This window comes from Pelobates fuscus, chromosome 6 (assembly GCF_036172605.1).
Source record: "Pelobates fuscus isolate aPelFus1 chromosome 6, aPelFus1.pri, whole genome shotgun sequence".
Lineage (NCBI taxonomy): Eukaryota > Metazoa > Chordata > Amphibia > Anura > Pelobatidae > Pelobates > Pelobates fuscus.
This window is the reverse complement of record NC_086322.1, coordinates 155,272,343-155,285,724: the sequence shown is the minus strand read 5'-3', so window position 1 is coordinate 155,285,724 and position 13,382 is coordinate 155,272,343. Positions and strand designations below refer to the sequence as shown.

At 45.7% G+C, this 13,382-nt stretch overlaps 1 pseudogene; it reads left to right on the top strand.

Annotated features, from left to right (window-relative positions):
* Positions 1-5,506: 5,506 nt before the first annotated feature.
* On the top strand, positions 5,507-6,212 carry LOC134566109 (COP9 signalosome complex subunit 5-like; annotated as a pseudogene).
* Positions 6,213-13,382: the final 7,170 nt, after the last annotated feature.

Sequence of the window (13,382 nt, the reverse complement as noted above, 5' to 3'; positions counted from 1 at the left end):
CGAACAGAACCTCGCCATGGGCTTTTGGAGGAGCCTTCTTGCCAGTCTCCTGCCTCAGGACTATGGGCCCTGCAATATACCTTGCCCAATACACTTTAAAAGGCTCCATTCATATGATTTATGTAATTTTGTGCTCCAGAAAGAGAGACCGACTGTTAGCCCTGATTCCCTGGAACTGTTTTTGGCATAGGACCATGTGCACGGTCGGTCAAAATCATGACTTCCAGGAAATTCCTGAACCCCTAAACCGATCTGGGTAATTTTTGGATATGTTGGTCACCCAGATCTGGTCTTTAAGGGGATGTAACTTTTGTGGGGGGTTTGTGTGTTTAAAGATATTTTGGGGGTTTTATAAAAAAATTATGATTTCTGTGCCTGGAGATAATTGAGTTTAATACAGTGCTTGACTCAACTATCTCCCAGGCACAGAGGAGGGATTATCTTGTTGTATGTGGGAGTGTTATGGACATGAGAGCCAATGTAATTGTGTGTATGTTGTTACTATAGTCCACTCTCTGGTCCGGGGGGGGGGGGGGGTGCCCCTTACATGAGGACCTGCATATAAGACCAGTTGTGGCTGCAAATAAACAAGTTCCAGTTTATCCTCAACACAGAGCCTTGTCTCGTGCTTGTGGGGGAAGGCTATACCAGCTATAATCCCTGCTCCTGGGATTGTTCTTTGGATTGCTATAATCACTAGCTCTTGTAATAGCTACACTGCTATACCTGCTACACTCTCTTGGAGGAGAGATCTTCCCACTGGGAATTGGATCTAGGAGTTTGGTCCAGAGTGGGAAGGGAAAGCTAGACCCCAGCCAAGCTGTGGCGGCTAAGGGTCTACAGTGCTTATAGTGTCCAGCGCAGTATTTATAGTACTCGGTGACAACTAGGAAGCATCGATTGGTGGAGGTACACAGTCGGGGTGTCAAGTGGTTCGTCACATGTGCTACAGTACTATCTGCTAAAGAACATAAAAAAAACATAAAAAGCTAAACGAAAATGGCAATTACCTAGATAGGTATGACTGGTATACGACTCAGTCCAGTATAGTGCTCACGATTGGGTGCCTGTTCCGACATCAGCCGATATCAGCTACTGATCGTGGGATGAATGGCAGGGCTTCGGAAATGTCTGAGGAACAACTTTGTCCTTTCCTGGGGTTTGTGGTTTGGGTGAGGCCTTATTTTTGGAGGAAAGTTGCAGTCTTCTGCGGAGGTGAGTTGGTAAGAGCGTCCATCTTTAGTAGTTAGCAGGGTACGTGAGGGTCCCCATTTATAAGCAATTCCTGCAAAGCATAAGGTTTGAGTGACCTGCCATAGTGACCGTCTCCAGGCAAGGATGGAGTGACACAGATCTTGTAAGAAGTGGAGCTGCATCTCCTCGAATGGATAAGGTGTTTTGTTCTTCACCGCCTCCTGGACCACAGACTTGGCTTGTAGCATGATAAAGCACACCAGCACATCACGAGTGGCCCCTGCTGGATTTGGTAAGTCGAAAGCAGTCATGCAGCTTGTTGCATTTTGCGGCATGGTGAGGCATCAGTGAGGCCATTAGGCGACGTACAAAGTGCGGCAATTCGTGATCATCAACCGTTTCAGCAATACACCTAATTTTTAGGTTATTGCACCTCTGTGAGTCTTCCTTATTGTCCAATCTGACTTGTACAGCTTTATGGGCTGCTTGTAGTTGGTGGATCAGCTCCTTTCTGTTCTCCTGGTGGTGAGTTATTGTGGAGACTGTTTCCTCAGTTGCTCACACCCTTCCGGTAACCACTGTAATGTCCTCTCTAATTATATCATAGTTGGCATTAAAGAAGGCTCTGATGTTATTCATAAGTACCTTAATGTCTACTTTTGTGGCTGGGGCTGTTAAATCCTCTGTTTGTATGGGGAATATCATCTATTACCTCTTCCTCCGAGGAGGTATAGGCAAACTCTAGCGGCGCCGCCATTTTGGGTTTAGGCTGCAGTTGCAGAAGGTCGCTGATACTGCTGGAGCCATCTCCAGCCAGGGTTTTAAGTTTCATCGCCTTCGTCCCCATGTTGTGTAGCATCTTTTGGTACTCGTTTTCTACCACATTCATGGTAAGTGAGCATCATAGGATTCAGTTTTGGGGTGTAGGCAACTGGAGCTCAGCCACCATGCATCTGCTCCCACTGAAGTCCAAGCTACGCCCCCAAGCTTGGGTAATTTAAACTTTAAAAATTTAATTTTCTCAGCTAAATCTTGTGAGAGATGAGACTCTGGGGATTTAGGATGGTGATAGTTACTGAGAATACTTCCTCACTCTAAACACTTGTGAGTGGGCATGACAGCATCTGTTCCGCAACTGACCTCAGGTTTTCCCAGTAAGTAAAAAGGATTTGTACTAGTAGGCAAATTAGGTTCTGAAAGGTATGCTTTTGCCATTTCAGAGATGTTACACTGGGGCTTCACTAGTTAAGACCTCAGCCAATATGGCTGTTGCTCCTTTTGTTTCTGCTGTCTTTAGCAACGTGACCACAGGCACCATATATGGAGTAAGACCACTGCTGTGTAGAGGTGTTGACATTTATACAAGGAGAATATTTTTCTACCACTGCCAACTTCTTCTGTTCCTCCTTATCATACCTAGCTTTTTTGCATATCATGCACTCTACTTACTAGTCTGTCTTTACAGCCAGATTCCCCTTTCTTGTTTTGTAAAAAATGATGGCTAGAATGATGGTGTTCATCTTTGTCATCATGTGGCCTTTCAATTCCTCCTTGAACCTCCTACTAAAAGCTGCTTCAGGATACAGCCTATCTCTCTAGGATTCCCTATGAGTGTGAATAATGGAATCACCTGCCCAAGGCTTGCTGTGGCTTGACTTAAATCGAATGTGGTATCTTTGAAGGCTTAAGGACTGACATTATTTGCTCTATCTCCCCACTCTTCTCACCCCAGTGGAAGTGTTACTCCAATGTTCAACTCTGATAATAAGCAATGTATCCCTCGTTGCTGCTTTAGGATACATTCCAATTTTCTCTATAAAGTGAAGTTTCACAGTATCACAACATCTTGGCAAAGATGATGCTGTGGCAAATCTAGTTGTTCTTAATGCTCTCTCAACTTTTTGACTAGCCTTCACACTGTGGTGCTAATATTTTAAAGGGACACTGTAGGCACCCAGACCACTGCAGCTCATTGAAGTGGTATGGGTGCAATGTTCCATGTCCCTTAACCCTACAGTGATAATTATTGCAGTTTCTCAGAAACTGCAATAATTACCTCTGAGGGTTAACTCCTCCTCTGGTGGCTGTCTGGTCCATTATCTGACACTGGACGTCCTAACACTCTGCATGAATAATGCTTTCCTATGGGGAAATCCTAATGCGAGCATTGCCATTGACGCACATGCCCTTTTGGTCACCCCCACCTGCTGACGCTGGCGGGGGAGGACCTTGGGCAGAGCATGCACAAGTGCCGCGGGACATCAGTGCTGGATTCAGGTAAGTGACTGAAGGGGTTTTAACCACTTTAGAACCGCGGGAGGGGGAGCGCAAGAGGGGGGGTGGGGGGACTGCAGGAGCCTATAGTGACAGGAAAATGTGTTTGTTTTCCTGGAACTATAGAATCCTTTTATAGAATTCTATAGAATTCTCACAAAACTTTTGTGAATTGACTGAATGAAATTCGGTCAGTGGCCCACTCAGTCATTCATTACATGGCAATTTTGTATACTTTTTCTGACTGAATCATCGAAAACTAAAAGCAACTTTGCCTTTCATCTGAAGACGAATGCACATTTCTATTTATATGTCAGATACCAAATATGACTTGAATCAGTTCAAAGCAGAAAATAATTTTAGAGCAACAAAAACCTTATCCAATACCATACCAAAATCGGAAAACAAAGATCTAAGATAAATTACAAAGAATGTATTTATTACATTACATAGCATATGAACTAAAATATGCCATAAAACAGCATACAAATTACAATTAAAACCATACTCATCTAAGAAATTCCTGCATTATCTGCAGATCCTCAAGATTTGTGTGTCCTGCTCAAGTTAAACAGTAACTTACTCATATCAGCCAGTCTTAGTTTTCTATCTTTAGATGTAACCCCAATGAAAATATATCCACAGTTAAATGCACCCGTTTTTTTATTGGGGTATATCTACTAAATGGTGTTTTTTTGTTTTGTTTTTTTACTTGGTTAATAGATCTATTAAAATGTTTAATGGATGCACTTTAAATGACCCCTGCCCATGGATGCAACTCTATCATTCACTGTAAAGGAGCCATTTAGAGGATTTGTTGACTGATACATTTACTACTTAGTGGGCAGATGCTCTAAATAGGCAAATGTTTTTACTGACAATAATGCAAATATTGGTTGTAAGCGTGGTTCTACTAACCATAAGCTTGACACTAGTAGTGATTATTGAGATTTTATTATTTACCAGGTGTTAAACAGATATATTCTGGGCCAGCTAAAGAGCCGAGTCGGCCTGGTGCTGCCAATTAAAGAATGCTATCAACCTAAAACAGTCATACCTCCCAAGTGTCATGAATCTGATGGAGACAGTGTTGGAGGGAAACTCATAGGATGCAGCTATGAAAAAAACACATACCCTATGCTAATCTCTCTCTAATTTATGCTTTCATCTTTCAAGTAAATCCATACTCCCTAACAGCAGTGTCCAGTGAAGATGGACATCAATTGATGGGGTAAAAGGGTGTGCCACTGATGTGAATCACGTAAACCAGAACTGCCAAAAGGGGCGAACTTGACCAAAAAGGGAGCATGTTTGCACAAAGAATTGGAAGGTCAGTCTAGCGTTAATGCATGTCAGGCTGCCTGCCAATCATGCAGGCTTGCCAACTAAGGGCATACTATCCAGACAGCACCCTGAGCTTGGCATAAATGCTTCTAATGGTGTGCTCTCTCAACACTTTCTAAGGACTGTCCTTTAGCACTCACATGTCCAATTGTCTCATTACCTTCTTACTAGCAGGCAGAAACTCCTGGTATATAAAGTCTGGGACAGAGAAAAGGCATATGTAGTAAGTGTAGAAGAAAGGGGACATGGCACAGTGTTAGAGAGACCAAAGTATGCATTCCCTTAATTAATATCATTGTCAGCCAATCCACACCAGTTTTGTTCCCCTACACCCCTCGTAAGTTTCCATACTTAAGCAGGAGTATGTGAAGAGTATTGTGTAATATATATATATATATATATATATATATATATATATATATATATATATATATAAAATCAATGGGCCTATTCCATGGGACTGGGCCTGGGGCTGCAGCTGCATCACCCATATGTTAGTATGGATTTACTGACTATTAATTTATTATGAATTAATCTAATATATAATTTAATATATGTATAACAATACAGACAGATATATACATATGGAAAGCTGAATATTGTAATTTTGAGGTTTGGAATTTTCACAAGAAAATAAATCACAAAAGTCATCATATTGACTCGGCGGTCACGGGGAGGGACTAGGATTGCAGACATGGCTGCCGGCAGCAGTGTGGCACAGAAAACCTGGGACCATAATTACTTTAAGTATTGCAATGTATATGCCTTGGCACTGCTGAAGATGGCCATGCATGCATGCTCATGAGGCAATCTGAAGGTGATGGGCCTAATGGCCAATTGGCTGGTACCACAGTCATCCTGGTTATGAATGTTGGCTTTCAGGAATAGACGTCAGCACTCAGATGCTTAATCAGCAATTTCAGGAACCCTTTGTAGCAGTTGTGATTGACCCAACCAGGACAATATCTGCTGGAAAGGTTAATTTAGGTGCATTCAGGACATATCCAAAGGGTTACAAACCACTAGATGAAGGCCTGTCAGAGTACCAGACAATTCCTTTAAACAAAATTGAGGATTTTGGGGTGCATTGCAAACCATATTATGCCTTGGAGGTTACATATTTCAAGCCTTCCCTAGATCGCAAGCTACTTGAGCTCTTATGGAACAAGTATTGGGTTAATACACTGAGTTCTTCCTGCTTACTAACTAATGCAGACTATACAACAGGGCAGGTATTTGACTTGTCAGAAAAGCTTGAGCAGTCTGAAGCCTAGCTTGGCCTGGGAAGTTTTATGTTGGGATAAGAAACTCATGATTGAAAATCTGAAGACAAACAATTGGAGGAGCGATGCCTCCTTAGGGAAAGTTCATTTGTTCCGAAAGTATCACATCTAGGTTAATACCAAACAATGTCACAATGTCAACACTCACTGGGGTGCAGTCCATCTGGTACTATTATATTATCTTATCGTATGTGGATAAAAAATAGTAGTAAGGTCCGGATGGATAGACCAGTTATATTAACTAACCGTAAGTAGATCCATACTGCCAGTATTAGACTGCGGGCGTACATCTAAGCCAGTGTTAGGGTGTGAGGGGAGACTCATCTCCCATTCATTTTCCGGCTAGAGCGATGTCTTATTGCTTACTAATATCAGCGTGCATCTAGTATTTGGCATTAACGGAGTGCTCGAATTTGGGTTCAATAGCGGTTGGATGATTCAATAAGGGAATCAAATCATGACCCATAAGGTCGTAATGTTTTGTTTACACGGCACTCTATGCAGTGATGTTAATACATTTTTATAATAGTATTAATTTGATCACTGGGGTGCAATCCTCTTGGTGATGATATATTGCCTTATCATATATAAATAGAAAGAAAATAGTGGTAAGGACCGAATGAATAAACAAGTTATATTTTCTAACAGTAGATAGATCCATGCTGCCAGTGTTGAAAAACTGCTGTGACCGTGGAATGTTTAGACCTAATGGTTAATACAGGGGCACATAATGTAAGCTGTTAGTGAGCAACTAAAAGGGACATAAAGCTAAGCCAGTGTTAAGATGTGAGGGCAGGGGCGTACCTAGAGCATATGGCACCCGGGGCGGGTCCTAGTTTTGGCACCCCCCCCCCCCTGCACTTTAAAATGTACAAAACACCCACATTTTTTTAAATGTATGTAGCATTGAGCAGTGCTTGCATGTTTCAATGTAAGCATGCTTTTGTATGGAGTAAGCGTGAGAGAATGAATGGGTGTGTTTGTATGTAGTGTTGGCATTTTAATGCAGGCATGCTTTTGTGTGTAGTGTTGGCGAGATGCAGTGGTGTGGTTATATATAATGGTGATGTTTTAATACAGAGGTGTGTTTGTATGTAGTGTTTGCACTGGAATGCAGGGATGTGTTTGTGTGTAGTGTTGGCAAGATGCTGAGATGTGGGATTGCCATATTTAAGGACACCAAATAAGGGAGCTATCTGCTAAACAGCACCCTAATTTGGTATCTTTACATATGGAATCTCACATAAGGGCACCAATTTAGGGAATTCTCTACTAAATAGCTAAAAGATCAAAATTTAAAAAGCCTTTTTCTTAATTTTAATCTTTAGGTTGTTTAGTAGATAACTCACTTATTTGTTATCCTTATGTGGGATTGACATATTTAAGGACACCAAATTAGGGAGCTATCTACTAAACATATACACAACCACAGATATACAAACGCATTTAGTTATTAAGAGGTCCAACCAACCTCCCTACCTTACTCTGGGAGTGACAAGCGGTTGCTGCTGGGCTGGGATCTCTGTGCTCTTCCTTCACAGCTCACTTGCACGACCAGTAGTGATGCCGATGCCAGGATGATGTCATACCCCGGCTGCCGGCTTACTGCAGGGCGTACACAAACTCCTATATGGTCCATAAAAATGTTTAATCTCACTGCCTTCCAGTATATATCTGTCCTATCTGTCTGGGGGAATGTGACAACGTGGATGTATATGTAAGTGGGTGAGTATTACTATCAGGAGAAAGGTATATGGCAGGGTGGGACAGTGTGGTGGATACTATGACAGTGTGTGCCACTGCACACAGTGGATTGAAGGAGGTGACTGCAGGTGAGGTGGTGAGTATATGGTGTTTTATGTCACGGGTGGGAACAATGGGATTGGGTGTTATATGGAAGAGAGGATATTATGTCAAGGCAGGGCCAGGGTGTATGGCAGGGTGTGTATTATGATACGGTGGAGGTATATAGCAGGGAGGGGATTATGGCAGTGTGGGTATTATATGACATGTTAAAGGGGTATATGCCAGGGTGGGAATTATGACCAGGTAGTGGGTTTATAGCAGGGAGGATATTATGACAAGGCAGGGGTGTATATGGTGGGGGTGTATATGGCAGAGAGGGCAGGGGTGTTGAATTTTTTTTTTTTTAAAAAACTACTTGTCCAGGGACTAAAGTGTTTGCCCAATCTACTTGTCTGCCGTGACAATCTACTTGTCCTGATACAAATCTTTATTGATAGTAATTTAGGAGACAGACCTGGTGTAGGGGTGATAGGGATGTAGTATGGGTAAGACACATAGTGTGGGGGTGGGATGTAGTGTATGTAGTGTGTGTAGGGCATTGTAAGGCACATAGTGTGCTGTGGGATAGGGTTGGCAGAGTGAGGAGGGGACAGGTGGCAGAGCGTAGGAGGGAGGGGCTGACAGAGCGTGGGAGGGAGTGACAGGTAGCAGAGTGAGGGAAAGAGGGGTTGACTGGTGACTGAGGGAGGGGGTGACAGGGTGACTGAGGGAGGGGTTGACTGGTGACAGAGTGACTGAGGGAGGGGGTGACTGGTGACTGGGGGGGTGACTGGTGACAGAGTGACGAGGTGACAGGGTGACTGAGGGAGGGGGTGACTGGTGACAGGGTGACTGGGGAGGGGGTGACTGGTGAGAGAGTGACTGAGGGGGTGACAGGGTGACTGAGGGGGGTGACAGGGTGACTGAGGGGGTGACAGGGTGACTGAGGGGGTGACAGGGTGACTGAGGGGGGTGACAGGGTGACTGAGGGGGGGTGACAGGGTGACTGGGGGGGGGGGGTGACTGGTGACAGGGTAACTGAGGGGGGTGACAGAGTGACTGAGGGGGGTGACAGGGTGACTGAGGGGGGTGACTGGTGACAGGGTGACTGAGGGGGGTGACAGGGTGACTGAGGGGGGGTGACTGGTGACTGAGAGGGGTGACAGGGGGACTGGGGGGGTGACTGGTGACAGGGTGACTGAGGGGGGTGACAGGGTGAGGGGGGTGACAGGGTGACTGAGGGGGGTGACAGAGTGACTGAGGGAGGGGGTGACAGGGTGACTGAGGGGGGTGACTGAGGGGGGTGACAGGGTGACTGAGGGAGGGGGTGAGATGGTGACTGAGGGAGGGGGTGACAGGGTGATTGAGGGGGGTGACAGGGTGACAGGGTGAAGGGGTGACAGGGTGAGGGGGTGACAGGGTGAGGGGGTGACAGGGTGAGGGGGTGACAGGGTAAGGGGGGTGACAGGGTGACTGGGGGGTTGACTGGTGACAGGGTGACTGAGGGGGGTGACAGGGTGAGGGGGGTTGACAGGGTGACTGAGGGGGATGACAGAGTGACTGATGGAGGGGGTGACAGGGTGACTGAGGAGGGTGACTGGTGACAGGGTGACGGGGGGGTGACTGGTGACAGGGTGAGGGGGGGTGACAGGGTGACTGAGGGGGGTGACAAAGTGACTGAGGGAGGGGGTGACAGGGTGACTGAGGGGGGTGACTGGTGACAGGGTGACTGAGGGGGGGTGACAGGGTGACTGAGGGAGGGGGTGATAGGGTGACTGAGGGAGGGGGTGACAGGGTGATTGAGGGGGGTGACAGGGTGAGGGGGGGAGACAGGGTGACTGAGGGAGGGGGTGACAGGGTGAGAGGGTGAGGGGGGGTGACAGGGTGAGAGGGTGAGGGGGGGGTGACAGGGTGACTGAGTGGGGGGGGGTGACAGGGTGACTGAGGGAGGGGGTGAGAGGGTGACTGAGGGAGGGGGTGACAGGATGATTGAGGGGGGTGACAGGGTGACTGAGGGAGGGGGTGACAGGGTGAGAGGGTGGTGACAGGGTGACTGAGGGGAGGGTGACAGGGTGACTGAGGGGGGGTGACAGGGTGACTGAGTGGGGGGGTGACAGGGTGACTGAGGGGGGGTGACAGGGTGACTGAGTGGGGGGTGACAGGGTGATTGAGGGGGGTGACAGGGTGACTGAGGGAGGAGGTGACAGGGTGAGGGGGGGTGACAGGGTGACTGAGGGGGGGTGACAGGGTGACTGAGGGGGGGGGGTGAGGGTGAATTTACAATAATAATATTAACTTACCATGATTCAGGGGCTGTCTCTCTCCATCCCAGCCCAGGCAGTGCAGGAGGTGCAGGCAGAGTGGCCGCAGGGGAGAAACCTGTCAGAATGCACGCTCTGTGCCCCCTGCTGGCACACTCCATAACAGCATCCCTGGTGCTCAGTGATGACTCAGAACACAGGCTGGGAATCCCCCCTCCCTGTGCTCTGACTCACTCACTGAGCGCCTGAGCCGCGAGGGAGAGGAGCAGGAGGGACAGAGTGTGGCACCCCCCTACTGGATGGCACCCGGGGCGGACCGCCCCCCCCCACCCCCCCCTTAGTACGCCACTGTGTGAGGGTAGACTTATCTACCATATATTTTCGGCTAGAGCGATGTCTCATTGCTTACTAATTGTAGTGTGCTTCTAATATATGGCATTAACGGAGTGCTCTAATTTGAATTCAATTACGATTGGATGTTTCATTAAGGGAGTCAGAGCATGGCTCTTAAGGTCATTAGGTCTTGTTTAAACGGCACTCTATGGGTTACAGCCTTGCTTGGGATTAGTAGAGAAAATTCCAAAAGAAAATACCATCACATAAGGGCCGTTAGAGATAGCCTTATAGGTTACTGCTAAAAGTGTTACCTGAATTTATCTTATATCTATGCTAAGACTATGAACATATTAACTACTAAGCAGCTATTAGTTCCATTTAGACGGCTTTTGGTTATTGCTGACTATTGTGGTATGTGATGTGCACCTATAGGCGATAAGCCCTTATTATGCCATCATTATTCACACAGCACACTCCAAAAATCAGGTATTTTTCTAGTGACCAGACTCCTAGTGACCTATCTCACAAGCTCAGAGCGACTAGACTTGACCACATACAGTTAATTAAAGTCTCTAGTCAGTTGCCAAGTAGGAGCATAGTGAGTTAGTATTTTTCACTGGGATACCTGGAGGTAAGCCATTAAGGCTGGATTGCACTTTACTATAGTGTCTTTATCCACATTCCTAGCCAATCCCTATTAATATACAGTTTATTGGTACATATGTATATCTATTTGCATTACTAATCTGCATTATTTTCCAGTTTCTACTCAGCGAGGTTGGATTTTCCAACTTTCTGAGTACATCTAAGTTAGGATGGTTTCTGTCACATTTCAGTGTGCCACGGCCCACACATACCTGGCCTCCCTCCCGCCGATCCATTTCTGAATGCTGTGGCAAGGAGGAAGAGGCCCCTATATGCATGGGAGCTGCAGCAGACATCAGCACTTACCACCAACAGAGCTCCAGAGACATGCCACACTACAAAAGGAGCAGCCATATTAAGGTTTGCTCCATCTGAGGTAGGTCTTGCTTTCTGATTTATATTTATGGGGGAGGAAATGGGGATCAGGGAGCAGAGGGAATACTACAGTGATGTCCCAGCATGCCCTCACACCACCTGCTATATTGTGGGAGCTGTAGTCTCGTCTTCCCGCATGCACAATAGAGCAATTAACTTCACAGAGTACCGTAGCACAGGGGAGACATGAAAATCAGAAATGTGTTGTTCTCCTCAGAAGACACCACGAAAATGTAAAAGTTGTTCTATTTGATGTTTAAAATATAGATTTATTAATTTTGGGCTAGAAAAATAGGGGTCGTCTTATACATGGGGGCGTCTACACAGAATAATACAGTATCTATTATGTTATTTGTCCAGTTACTTTTTACTCTGAACAGTTAATATTAAGGTTGACAGATTATATATATGAACGAGAGGACTGGATGGGTCTGTTCTGGGACCACTTCAATTTAACATATTCATAAATTATTTAGGCATTAAAAGTCATGTTTCAGTGTTTGCAGATGACACAAAACTCTGTAAAGTAATACAACGTAAGTATGAGATTACTTTGCTGCTCAGGGATTTAGATAGACTGGTGGACTAGGCACTCAAATGGCACAATGAATGTAATGTAGAAAAATGCAAAATTATGCACTTTGTGGTAAAGAATGTGCAAGCAACTTACACTCTAAATGGTGGTGGCAGGAATGTTTGGGGATCCTACATGCAGAATGCAAATACTAGTAATGTATACCGGACCTTAGGATGGCCGGACTATCACTACAGACACAAATAATAGTCAAATAGGGAGTCGACGTCAGGGGTACCAGAAATCAGGATTAACGATAATGTAATAACCGAGGTCAAAGGAACACAGAAGAAGGAATAGTCAAATGAGGCCAAAGTCAGAATACAAGAATACCAATACAGAATATGCGCTCTTGGGTCAAACAAGAACCACAACAGAGCAATGAGTCTCTCCCTGGTTTCTTTTTAAATACTGTGTTCAATTAGGTAGGTAACAACGCCCCCCCCATTCAAACACCTTGGCATACCATGGCATTTTTAGCATCATGACGTAGGCGCCCATTAGCCGCATCATAAAAGGTTATTGTGGCTGGCGTGAGAATCACTGGGGACAAGCTGAGAGTTGGTAGGCGTGTCCTAAATACCCTGCAATGTGACGCCAGCCTGTGACATGCCCCTGACTGATACACAAGGTAACCTGACAGTACCCCACCTCGAGGACTGACCAGCAGGTGGGAAGAGCCAGGGTGGTTCAAAAAAACCGAGAGTGGAATGAACGGACCAAGTGGGGAGCATGAATGTCAGATCCAGCCACCCAGTACCTGTCCTCAGAACCATATCCCTTCCAGTCCACCAAGTACTGGAGAGTACCCCTAGAAATCCGTGAGTCCAGGATAGCACTGATCTCGAATTCCTCCTGGTCCTCCACCTGAACCGGAGAAGGGGTACCACAGGACTAGTGAACCTGTTACACATCAAGGGTTTTAATAAGGATACGTGGAAAACATTGGCTTATTGTATTGAATTCATTTCAATACAATATGCCACAGGGTTGACCCGTCTAACCACCTTATATGGACCAATGAATCTCGGTGCAAATTTCATAGATGGGACTTTATGGCAGATATGTTTTGTACTTAACCAGACCTTATCACCCGGGTAATATACAGGGGAATCAAGTGTACGCCTATCTGCATGCTTTTTATCAAGAGACGATTTATGAGCCTTCAATTGTTGAACTTGCTCCTAGACTTTCTTTAGGTCCTCATCATGTTGATCCACCATTGGCAATCCTCATAAAGGAAATGCCAATGGAAGGACCACAGGGTTAAAACCATAGTTTAAGAAGAAGGGGTTGAACCGCACGGGCTCC